Genomic DNA, 13,340 nt, shown 5'->3' with positions numbered 1-13,340 from the left:
TAACCCCACGTATTTAATCCCCCTAACACGAAGGGTCAATTTATCATAGCCAATCAACCTAACCCGCACATCTTTGGACTGTGGGAGGAAACCGGAGCACCCGGAGGAAACCCACGCAAACACGGGGAGAATGTGCAAACTCCACACAGACAGTCGCCCGAGGCCGGATTCGAACCCGGGTCTCTGGCGCTGTGAGGCAACAGTGCTAACCACTATATCCTACCTCTATATCTTTGCCCGCTTCATTAAATTTTGACTATTGCTTCAAAAATGCTTAGAGAACCGCAGAATTTTACTCAAGTCACAAAATACGTTTTCATAAATTCTCTCCCGTGAAAAACATTTTTAAATTTTTTTTTACCGCCTGCACTTGAAAGCTCTTTTCTGTTTTCGATGGACTGAGCTCGCTCATTGGGAAGTGACATGCACTATTTTACGAAAAACTGGCTGCCTCAGTGTCAGTGTGCAGTCTGAAACTCTGTATGGGCATCATGGAAAACTATGGCATCAAAGAGTAACCCTTCTGAAACACCGCTCGGAGAGGGGAAGATTTAGGACAGAGAAGTCCTAGCAATCTAATAGCGAGAAGAAAATAAAAATGAAAACAAGTGAATTTCAATACAGATAGGTGTGAGTTGGTGCATTGTGGTAGGAGGAATAAGACGGCCACATAATCTTTGAAAATAAGGGCCCGATTTTGTGGATTGTGTGGGAAATGGTCGGATTCCCCCGAATGTGGGGTTCTGACACACACAAAAAAATGTCAGCCAGCTCCACACAATTTTCCCTCAAGTGGCCAATTAATTCCCAGCATGTGGGCAGCCTTGCTAATTGTCCATTTCTAGTCAGGAAGCCCCACAGTATGATGTCATCATTCGTGGTGCTTTCAAGGTCCACAGCAAGCACTGCATCCTCTGAAGGCTTCCAAATGAACCATGCAGGATGGCAGAGGAGCCTGCAGCAGCTGTGGCCAGTGCCAGACCCTGAGCTGCCTCCAAATTCGACGAAGCTTCACTGCAGGCATTATTGGATGGGGTTAGGGCCCACAGGGAGGTCCTCTTCCCTAGGTCAGGCAGGAAGAGGCCTCCCACTGAGACCAAGGCTGCATCGATGCAGGTGTCAGCAGATGTCAACTCGAATGTGCATGTCACCTTGGCATCACATCTCTAACTCCTTCCTTTACTCTCCCACAGTACCATCCAGAGCCCCCATCCTCACTGTGGAGGAGGAAGAGGCTGTGCAGCCAGACTCCTCAGAGGAAGCTCCAACCTCTGAGGGCGCAGCGTCAGCAGAAGTAAGCACACCCAGCACCAGCGCAGACACTCACACCTCAGGGGGACCTTCGGGACATAGAGTAATGTTGTCACCTGGTGTTTCACAGCTCACAAGTGAGCCTCAGCAGATTCTGGAGACAGGGACAGCAGTGGAGAGTCCTCGTCGGAGGGCGCAGGACTCTGCCAGCTCAGCTCAGCTGCGCTGCATGTCGACCTTCTGCCTCTGGGTCCATCCGCAAGAGAAGAGGTGATGGATTTCCATGCACAGATGCAGGAGTCTCCGGCAGGTTTTGTCTCCAGGGTTGCTGCGAGTGTGGAGCGAATGGAGGAGTCCATAGCGACCATGAGCAGAGCCTTTGTGGAGTCATTGGCGCATGAACGCATCACCATGGAAAGGTTGGCAACCTCAATGGAGGAGATAACTCACCAGGGTACGGAAAACATGGTGAATGCTCATAAGAGAATGACATCTCTTGAGGAGCGTTGGCCATCTATTGAACAGAGAAACCAAATCTTCATGGAAGTCTTTCTGAGTAGGACTGCCAGTGCAGAAATGGGTCCCACTGACCCCCTAAAGCGCAGCAAGGTGCTCTCAAGCCACTTCCAAGCGCTGGCCCCTTCTGGCCTGTGCAGCTTCAGGTGAGTGAGCAGCAGCCTGGTGCTCCTGGTGCTCATCCTGCTGTTCCTGGTTCTGCTGCTGCCGCCTCTGCTGCTGGAGATCCTCTAATGGCAAGAAGGGAAGGAAAAAAAGGCGTCCCATGCTTCTCGTAGATGCCTCTGCTGAGGAAGCGCTGAGTGAGGGTGGCGAGAGGGGCTTCACAGGAGATCACATTGGAGAAGTTTGTGAGGCTCCAACCTTCCACAGCTGTGCCTAAGCCTTGAAGAAGTAGCCCCAAGCCTTCAGCAACAAGGTCCTTCAACATACAAGTGCTGTCCCTTTAAATCGCAGCTTTTCCGAATGACCTGCAGCTGACAGCAAGCAAGCCGGCAAGCTTCACACCAGGTCTCATCAGCGGGGTTCCCCGCAGGCGTGTTTGATGTGGGGAAAGCCCCAAAATCGCAACGGCCCCTGAAAATCGACTTACACAAGGTAATAATTGCGCATTAGTGTTCCGACAGCCAGTCCCGCCAGCGGCGGGCGGGACTGAAGCGGGCCGCGGAGAAACGGCGGTCCGAAAGTCGGACGTGGCGGGGAATCAGGCGGGGGGGACGCGACCCGCTTTTTCGGTGGTTTTCGGCCCCCGGCCGCCTGAAAAGCCGCCTGACGGCTGGCAGAAAATCGGGGTCACAAATCACTAAAATTAACAATGCAAGTTAACAAGGGCACACCAAGCACTGGGGGTCATTTCTAGGGGAATAGAATTGAAAAGCAGGGAAGATATGTTAAACTTTTGTAGAACTATGGTTAAACCGCATTTGGAGTACTGTGTACAGTTCTGCTCTCCATATTTCAAAATAGATATAGAGGCATTGGAGAAGTTGCAAAAAAAGATCTACGAGGATGATACCAGAACTGAGAGCTTATAGCTATCAGGAAAGACTGAACAGGCTGGGGCTCTTTTCTCCAGAAAAGAGAAGGCTGCGAAGTTTTTAAAATTATGAAGGGATTTGAATCATAGAATCATAGAAAGTTACAGCATGGAAGGAGGCCATTTCGGCCCATCGTGTCCGCGCCGGCCAACAGAGAGCTATCCAGCCTAATCCCACTTCCCAGCTCTTGGTCCGTAGCCCTGCAGGTTACAGCATCCCAAGTGCACATCCAAGTACTTTTTAAATGTGGTTAGGGTTCCTGCCTCTACCACCCTTTCAGGCAGTGAGTTCCAGACCCCCACAGCCCTCGGAGTGAAGAAATTTCCACTCAAATCCCCTCTAAACCTTCCACCAATTACTTTAAATCTGTGCCCCCTGGTTTTTGACGCCTCTGCTAAGGGAAATAGGTCCTTTCTATCCACTTTATCTAGGCCCCTCATAATTTTATACACCTCAGTAAGGTCTCCCCTCAGCCTCCTCTGTTCCAAGGAAAACAGACCCAGCCTATCCAGTCTTTCCTCGTAGCTAAGATTCTCTACTCCCGGCAACATCCTTGTAAATCTCCTCTGTACCCTCTCTAGTGCAATCACATCTTTCCTGTAATGTGGTGACCAGAACTGCACGCAGCACTCTAGCTGAGGCCTAACTAGTGCTTTATACAGTTGAAGCATAACCCCCCTGCTCTTGTATTCTATGCCACGGCTAAAAAAGGCAAGTATTCCGGATGCCTTCTTAACCACCTTATCTACCTGACCTGCTACCTTCAGGGATCTGTGGACATGCACTCCAAGGTCCCTTTGTTCCTCTACACTACTCAGTGTCCTACCATTTAATGTGTATTCCCTTTCCTTGTTAGCCCTCCCCAAATGCATTACCTCACACATCTCTGGATTGAATTCCATTTGCCACTGTTCTGCCCATCTGACCAATTTATTGATATCTTCCTGCAGTCTACAGCTTCCTTCTTCAGTATCAACCACACAGCCGATTTTAGTATCATCTGCAAACTTCTTAATCATACCCCCTATATTCAAGTCTAGATCATTGATATATACCACAAAAAGCAAGGAACCTAGTACTGAGCCCTGCGGAACCCCACTGGAAACAGCCTTCCAGTCACAAAAACACCCATCAACCATTACCCTCTGTTTCCTGTCTCCGAGCCAGTTTTAAATCCAACTTGACACTTTGCCCTGGATCCCATGGGCTCTTAACTTTGTGACCAGTCTGCCATGTGGAACCTTATCAAAAGCCTTGCTAAAGTCCATATACACTACATCAAATGCACTACCCTCATCCACCCTCCTTGTTACCTCCTCAAAAAATTCAATCAAGTTTGTCAGACACGACCTTCCCTTAACAAATCCGTGCTGACTATCCTTGATTAATCCGTGTCTTTCTAAATGAAGATTTATCCTGTCCTTCAGAATTCTTTCCAATAATTGTCCCACCACTGAGGTTAGGCTGACTGGCCTGTAATTACTCAGTCTATCCTTTTCTCCCTTTTAAACAAGGGTACCACATTAGCAGTCCTCCAGTCCTCCGGCACCACACCTGAAGCCAGAGAGGATTGGAAAAGGATGGTCAGGGCCTCTGTTATTTCCACTTTTGCTTCGCTTAACAGCCTGGGATACATTTCATCCGGGCCTGGGGATTTATCCACTTTTAAAACTGCTAAACCCCTTAATACTTCCTCTTTCACTATGTTTATTTCATCTAATATTTCACACTCCTCCTCCCTTATAGAAATGTCTGCTTTGCCCCCTCCTTTGTGAAAACAGACGCAAAGTATTCATTAAGAACCCTACCGACGTCTCCCGCCTCCACACACAGATTACCCTCATGATCTCTAATAGGCCCTACCCTTTCTTTAGTTATCCTCTTACTCTTAATATATTTATAAAACATCTTTGGGTTATCCTTGATTTTCCTTGCCAAGAATTTTTCATGCTCTCTCTTTGCTTTCCTAATATCCTTTTTAATGGCACCCCTGCACTTTCTGTACTCCTCTAAAGATTCTGCAGTATTTAGCCCTCGGTATCTGTCATATGCCTCCCTTTTTTCTTTATCCTGCCCTGCATGTCCCTAGACGTCCAGGGGGCTCTAGATTTGTTAGTCCCACCTTTTTTCTTTAAGGGCACATTTTTTGTCTGAACCTTCCGGATCTCCTCCTTGAATGCCTCCCACTGCTCTGACACTGATTTACCTTCAAGGAGCTGTTTCCAGTCCACTATGGCTAAATCCCCTCTGGGCTTAGCAAAATTTGCTTTTCCCCAATTTAGAATTTTTATTCCTGGTCTATCCTTGTCCTTTTGATAAGGTAGACATAGAGAAGATATTTCCACTTGAGGGGAAATTCATAACTAGGGTGCCATAAATATAAGATTGTTACTAATAAATCCACTAAAGGATTCAGGAGAAACTTCTATAACCAGAGAGTGGATAGAATCTGGAACGCACTACCACAGGGAGTAGTTGAGGTGATTAGCATAGACGCCTTTAAGGGGAAGCTAGATAAGTACATGAAGGAGAAAGGAATAGAAGGATATGTAGATAGGGTGAGATGAAGTAAACAGAGTGGGAGGAGTCTCATGTGGGGCATAAACACCGGCACAGACCAGCTGAGCAGAATGGCCTGTTTCTGTGCTGCAAATTCTATTTAAGTCACCCCAGCCCAGTGGTTCATTGTGCAGAATGCAGAAAATTGTTAAGCACTCATTTAGAGTTATGTCTTAATTTTAAAAAAATCCAGGCATCGTGCATCAAATAGCAATAACCAGGCTTTTAATCCGATGCGAGATTGTGTCCATAATTTCATGAATCACAGTGGGTAAATTAATAACGAATAAATATTTCATCTTTGAAATAATGTTGCCATCAAGTCCCCTTGTAGTCCTGCCATATTTTCCAAAGACCAGTTGTCACCATTCGAATGACAGCAGTCAGGGAATCTACAGGACATTGGACTCTGTAATATTGTTTTATACACGCACAAAAAAACATAAGCAGCCCTGACAGACTTCATTGAGCCATTTGCACTTTTTTGTTTTAATTCATTGGAAAGTTTTGTAAAAGTATTGTACTTTTTCAGAATTTTCAATGTTCAAACCAATCACAAAACAGTTGCTGATGGCAGTCTGGGCAAGGTGGCTGAAAATCAATGTTCTTGGTCATAAAACAAACTAATTTTTTCACTCAAAGCAAATCTCTCCAAAACCACTGCAGAAGGAGATTTCTCCTCGTTAGTCCATGACTCAATTGGACAATGGAGATGGTGAGATTTATGATGTGTTCATTCTTTTTTTTCTGTGATATGTTTGAAACAGGGAGGCCCTGAAGGAATGGGAGCTGTTCAGTTTGGTACTGCATCTGAAAGAGAAATAGAAATAGAATTCCAATCATCAAGGCGCTCTTCTCTGGAGAAAGCCATGAAGCTTTAATGTGGATTAAATGTGAGTTGGTATTGAAGCATGAAGTATAATACGGCTCAAATATTGAGTTTTAGATTTTTATGTACATTCAGGTGATGAGTCTTCCAGACAAAGGCCGGAATTTTCCTTACCTTGGCGGGTCTGGTGCAGCCGGTGTCAGGACCTGATCCAGCTGTACAGTATGAATTTACCTTAATGGAGCCTTACCTTTAGCCTGCCCAGCGTGTTACCCAGCCCAATCAGATGGAGCGGGTCTGGTGACGTCATGACAAGGTTTAAGCCGCAATCCTTAAATGGAGCCTGGCCACATTAAATTTTAAGTTCAATCTAACATAATGGGTGTTGAATCTATATTGTACAATCATGTAATAAAAGTTATATATGAGTGACAAAGAAATATTTAAATAAAATTATTAAGTAATATTACTCCATCTACAAATACGATCAAGAACATAATGAAAAAAGTACATTCATTGTGAAGTTATTGGTGCTTTAGTCATAAAATCTATAGACTTTTGTATCAGTAACTGGTATAAATAAAAGACGTGTGTGTTTAGGTAAGACATAAAGGGCCAGAAATTTCAGGCCAGAAGCGTGAGTACGGTCGGGTTACTCACGCATCTGGCCGTTGGAAATGCCGGCGTTCAGCAGGAACAGCGCATGCGGGGAACGCCGGCATTTCCAGACCCGAGGTCTATTCACAGCGCGTGCGGCTGCACAGGCAGCGCTTGCGCAGTGAACTTTGTAGATTTCACTGATGGATTCAGTGAGGGTAAGTCCCTAGAACTTGCACTTAAAAAAAGCAAGTGTAAAGTTGTTCATTGGCTGGGGAAGGAGATATATTTTATGGAGGAGCTTATGAAATGCAATATTTAGGTTTGGGAAAGGGAGGGAAGTTATTTTAAGAAATTTTAACTAAGTTTAAAACTTTAATTTTTTTTTTTTAAACGGGTTTTCAGAACGGTAGGTAGAAGGAGCAATTGTGGCTGTGTGAATGGAATGTGAGAATGAGTTATGTATGTATGTCCACATATATTCCTTTACGTATATGTATGTATGTTTTATATTCCTTTACTAATGTGTATGAATGTATATTTTTAATTATGATTTTCCAATAAGTTACTTTCTCTGAAAGTCATAATTAAATAATACATTCATACACATAAGTAAAGGAATATATACATAACACGCAAAGGAATATATACAGACATACATACTTTCAGAAGCTCCACGATAAGAAATATCTTCCTCCGCAGCCTCTGGAGCAACTGTACCCATGCTTTTTTCATGTGCAAGTTGTAATGACTGGACCTCACTGAAAGCATTAATGAAAGCGGCGAATTATACTGCGCACGCGCTGCCTGTGCAGTCGCACGCGTTCTGCCTCTGAACCCCTTCGTTCAGAGGACAGGAAATGCCGGTTTTCCCCACATGCACTGTGCATGCTGAAAACCGGCATTTCATCCGGCCAGATGCGTAAGTACCCCGACCGTACTAGCGCATTTGGAAGGGAATTACTGGGCCAACATTTTACATGTCAATAAAATAAAAAATTTAACAATTGCACAACTTGCCCCCTCGCATCTGCGACTGAGGGTCCAAGGAGGTGCATTGCGCAAGAGGTCATCATCGTACGTATCCTCACACTGTTCCCTTTGGGGAACTGTATGAAGTGGTGGAAGGATTTATGGCCGTGATTAACGCTCATTCCGTGACCGTAACCATCTTTGAACCAGCCATTAGGGTGGTTAGTCCTATGGCGGGCGGGTTTTACGGGCTCCCACAACCCATCTGAGGGGGGGGCGCCACCAACACCCACGGACGCAAGCATCCCACTGGATGTCCACCCAGAATTTAAAGTTGGAGCTCCGACTCCACTTGCCGGGACTGTCTGGAGTGGTGTTCAAAACCCTACTCCTTCTGGCCCAGCGGCAGGGATGCTTACTGCTACGCAAAAGGCCCACTCCGCACAAAAGGTGACACCCATACGTTTCCTGCGCCTTTTCCCTCCCCGTGACTGGAGCCCTATGCTGCCATTTCACGTTGCTAATTGGATTGGGCCTTTGTCATAGCGGTAGGATCCCCGCCGCTGGGCCAGATCAGGGTAGGGTTTCGAACCCCGCTCCAGACAGTCCCGGCAAGTGGAGTCGGAGCTCCGGCTCTAAATTCTGGGTTGACATCCAGTGGGATATTTGCGTCCGTGGGTGTGGGTGGCCCCCCCTCCTTGTATAGCTTGTGGGAGCCCGTAAAACCCTCCCGCCATAGGACTAACCGCCCTAATGGCTGGTTCAAAGATGGTTACGGTCACGGAATGAGCGTTAATCATGGCCATAAATCCTTCCACCACTTCATACAGTTCCCCAAAGGGAACAGTGTGAAGACACGTATGACGACGACATTGCTAAATAAATAAATGGAATTAAAAAAATTCTTTTAGGGCTTTTAAAAGTCTTTAAATTGCTTTAATTCTCTTTAAAATTACTTCAGATTACTCAAAATAATGTAAACATTTTAAAAAGTTTATGAAAGTTACCAAAATCTTCAAAAATCTTCCAAAAACCTATTTAAACTGCTGCTTTGCATGTAAAAATGGTTAGCAGCTTGACAGAAACATTGGGGGCGTGTCCAGTGAAACTGAGACCTCAAGGGGCGTGTCTCACTTGCACTGCACGCTCCTGACTTCGCGCTGGCTGCACTCCTGGACGGCGTGACGTCATACGCTGCCCGGGATTCTTCTTCTGGAAACACCAATTCCAGGCGTCCCTGGAGCTGATCGGCAGTAGCGCGGGGTAAGTGTAAATACGGGGCTTGCACGCGCTGCAAGCCCCGTTCTGGAATTTCTGGGCCAAAATTAAGCAGATTTTAAATGTAATTGTACAGAGGTGGATTTACAAGTACAGTGGAACAGCTGCGGAATCCCTGACAAACAGTGTAAGTGGTGCTTACAATGTGTTTCTGGGATTTCTGCAGTTCTTGCATTGAAGTTAACAATGGGCAAGTGAGAGAACCTCCACAGAAATTCACCCTAAAGTCTCAGACTGAAAAATTAAATTAGTCATATTCAGGGACTGAAAGCAAATTGAACCAATGGAATGAGTGATGAGAATTAAATGATGACTTGATTTAATGTGTAACTGGACAATTACAGTATACTGTGAGAAAAACCTGACCAGAAACAACACAAAAATGTATTTAAATGGTATATGTCATTTTTATAGTGCAGATCAATTCACTGCAATTACTGTTCAGTTGGAAAGCAACAGCCGAGAATGGCCAATGAAAAATTAACATTTATCAGTAGCTTTTCAAGTAGAACAGAATCTCCATCAATCTGCTAGCTGATGTAATCAACATGTTATATTTTGGTTTGTTTTTCATGCTGTCAAGTAATCAGCTGGAGCAATGGCCACAGAACTCCCACCTCAGGTTGACAGACGTGGTTTCTGAGCAGTGTGTGTCCCATGACCATGCAGGGAAATTTAAAAAGTCTTAGGAAAAAGGCTCTTAAGTGCCTGTAGAGTACCTCATAATGATGTCAATTGGGTCGCCTGCCACTGTAGGTCGGGTCAGCGCCACGCTGACAGATGCGGCTATGAGAAAGGCGCGTGGGAACGAGTTGACAGCGGGTTCCTGACCCACTGTCAAAAAAAAAACTTTCCCACCTGACAAACCACCGATCGCGCCCGCTACCACCCCAGAAAATTCAACCCAAAGTTACAGTTTACATTTGAACATGGAGCTATGTTAAAGGTGCTATATAAATTTTTCTCTAACTTCAGAGGTGTTAAACCTGTGTTACTTGAAAGTTGAATAGAAATTGAGAAAGTAGGCACAGACAATGAATATGGCCGCGATTTTGCTGACCTCGGTGGGACCTTGGCGGGTAACATCGGTGGCGGGTCCCGACCCCTCTGCTGGCTCCATGCTGCTGTCCGAAATGAATTTCCCTTGATTGGGCTTGTTAAGCCCGCCCAGCGCGTTTCCTGGCCAATTAGAGGAAGCGGGTCTGGTGATGTCATTTGATGACACATCATCAGCCGGTTTCTTTACAGGGACCATGGCCAGCTTTATATTGACAGTTGTGCTGTCAGTGTTCTACAGCATTGAGGTGCTGAAAACACTGACAATCACTGTACAGAGGTGCAGGGCTGCACCCAGGCTCTCCCATGACTCCCTCCATATGCTTATGGAGGGAGTCACAACACACAGGGAGGTCCTCTTCCATTCCCATGGGCAGAAGAGACCTCCCCAGGAGATCAACGCAGCCTGGTTGCACATTGCACAGGAGGACACAAGTAGGGATGTTGTAAGGAGGACCTGGGTGCAGTGCCACAAACGTTTTCATGATCTCAGTGGATCACGAAACATTAGTACAAAGCCACACTCAACCTCATCCTGCTGTGCCTCTCATCACATCCCCATCACTCTGCCTTCCCTACCCGACTCCTGTACATCCTTACTCACACCAACTTACCTTGCACCTCCACCCATCCCCCTCTATCCATATTATCACATCCCCATCTCACTAGCCACCCCTCACACTTACCCTCATCCTAGTGCAATCATACCAACTAACAACACACTAGGTTGTTCTTTTTTGACTTGGGTGTTTTATGCAATGTCCATGTAAAGTTTCTGTTAATATGGTGTCAAGCATTGAAACCTTTATATTTAACACTTTGCGTTCTTGGACAGATTTGTGTGCACCTTTGGAAGTGGTTTAGTGAGTTGCAATGAATGGTGAGACATAACGGTACCCCCCGCAATGGCGATGAGTGTGAATGGAATGGCTTGGGCATTGTAGGGATGCTTTATGGTGTTGCTGTAGGGTGGTGCCAACCTGGCGTATCATGTGGCAGCCAGGGTGTACAGCGTCAAGTGAAGTAAATGTGGCCATGGTGAGGCCATCCCTGGCCTCGCAGGCAGCAATGTGGTCGGGTGTTGATGCCCTGTGTCCTGTGCAGCGTCAGTTGATTGCAGAGAAGGTTGGTGCTGCTGGTGTGCCTGGTGATGCTGGTGTTGGGGCTGATCGTGGTCGGATTCTGAAGACCAAGGTGAGAGAGTATAAAGGGCACCGATGCTGATGGAATAGATGGCAGGTGAAGCAGAGATGACAGAAGCGATCTGTCAATGGTGAGAGAGGTAATGAGGTCAGACTGGGTGGAGATTTATATAAAGACACAGCATGGTGAATGTGTTGTGGAAATGCAGTGAGGAAGAGTTTGTGGCTGAGGGAAGATATCTCTGTAAGGTGGGAGCTTTTACTGTACATTTGAAGCTGTCAACTCAACAGCTGATTCAATGGCCACTGAACTCTCGCCTCAGCTTGACAGCCGTGGTCCACGACCAGCGAGGACCCCATGGGTGAGCGCGTAAAATCAAAAGGTGAGCTCAAATGTATTCTTAATGATCTCTAAACAAGGTCAGAATGACCTGAATTGGGTCCCCCGCCATTGCGTGTCGGGTCTGCTCAGTGCTGACAGACCCGACATTGGGGAAAGATGCATGGCGGTGGGTTCACAGCGGGGTACTGACCCACTGGGGGGAAAAAACCTTTCCCACCCGACCCACTGACCCCCTTGGAATGTCTCGGCCTATAGGTTTTTATTACCTTGTACCAACAAGAGAGATGGGTCATAAATGAGGAAGTGAAATTAAGCTCATAACATTGAATGATAGATTCCAGGTTTTTATTTTTGGTAGATGCTGTGGTAGAAGCTGAATTCTTCTGGTGGAAACACTATTTACAAAACACAATCAAAGCACTAAAATGTTTAAGATACGTGTTTTGATAGTTTTATCTACAAAGCAGGGAAAGCTCTAATTTCCGGCATTGGCACTGGCACCAGTACTGGGGAAAGAGAGAGCTGTTCCGTTGGGACAGACTACACCTGAACCTGAAGTTCTAGCGAATCGAATAACTAAGGAGGTAGATCGGGCTTTAAACTGAATAAGCAGGGGGGAGGGTCCCTGTGGAGAGAAATCTAGAATGCTAACGAGACAAGAAAAGGAAGCAGTGCAGGAAAGTGATTGGGGTAAGGATAACCAGATTGTATCAGGAAGGGACAGAGCGTACAAACAAAGGAGTGCACTAACAAATAACAAATAGGGTTCAGTTAAGAAAAAATGGTAAGAAAAATAGGGCCATAGTACAAAAAAAAGTTAAGATGTTGAAAAATATTAAAAAGACAAATCTAAAGGCACTGTATCTGAATGCACAAATCCATTCGTAATAAGGTAGGCAAATTAACCGCGCAAGTAGATGGAAACGGATACGATATAATTGCGATTACGGAGACATGGCTGCAGGGTGACCAAGGCTGGGAGCTGAATATCCAAGGATATTCGATATTTAGGAAGGGCAGGCAAAAAAGGAAAAGGAGGTGGAGTGGCGTTGTTAGTAAAGGATGAAATCAGAGCAATAGTGAGAAAGGATATTGGCTCAAAAAATAAAGATGTAGAATCAGTCTGGGTGGAGCGAAGAAGCACCAAGAGGCAGAAAACATTGGTGGGAGTTGTCTATAGGCCTCCAAACAGTAGTGGTAATGTAGGGGATGGTAACAAACAGGAAATAAGAGATGCATGTAACAAGGGTACTACAGTAATCATGGGTGACTTTACATATAGACTGGCCAAACCAAATTAGCAATAATACTGTGGAGGATGAATTCCTGGAGTGTGTACGAGATGGTTTTTTAAACCAGTACGTTGAAGAGCCAACTAGGGAACAAGCTATCCTAGATTGGGTATTGTGCAATGAGAAGGGGTTAATTAATAATCTTGTTGTACAGGGTCCTTTAGGGAAGAGTGACCATAACATGCTAGAATTCTTCATTAAGATGGAAAGTGAAGTAGTCCAATCTGAAACTCGGGTCCTAAATCTAAACAAAGGAAACTACGAAGGTATGAGGAATGAGTTGGCTATGATACAATGGGGAGCTTCATTAAAAGGCATGACGGTGGATAGGCAAATTAAGGAATGAATGTATGAATTGCAACAGTTATACATGCCTTTCCGGTGCAAAAACACAAAAGGAAAAGCAGCCCAACCATAGCTAACAAAAGAAATTAAGGATAGTAATAGATCCAAAGAGGAGTCATATAA

Source organism: Somniosus microcephalus, chromosome 14, assembly GCF_052327205.1.
Source record: "Somniosus microcephalus isolate GS21.2 chromosome 14, FLI_Smic_1.0, whole genome shotgun sequence".
Lineage (NCBI taxonomy): Eukaryota > Metazoa > Chordata > Chondrichthyes > Squaliformes > Somniosidae > Somniosus > Somniosus microcephalus.
The sequence above is the reverse complement of the archived record's forward strand: the minus strand, read 5'-3'. Positions refer to the sequence as shown.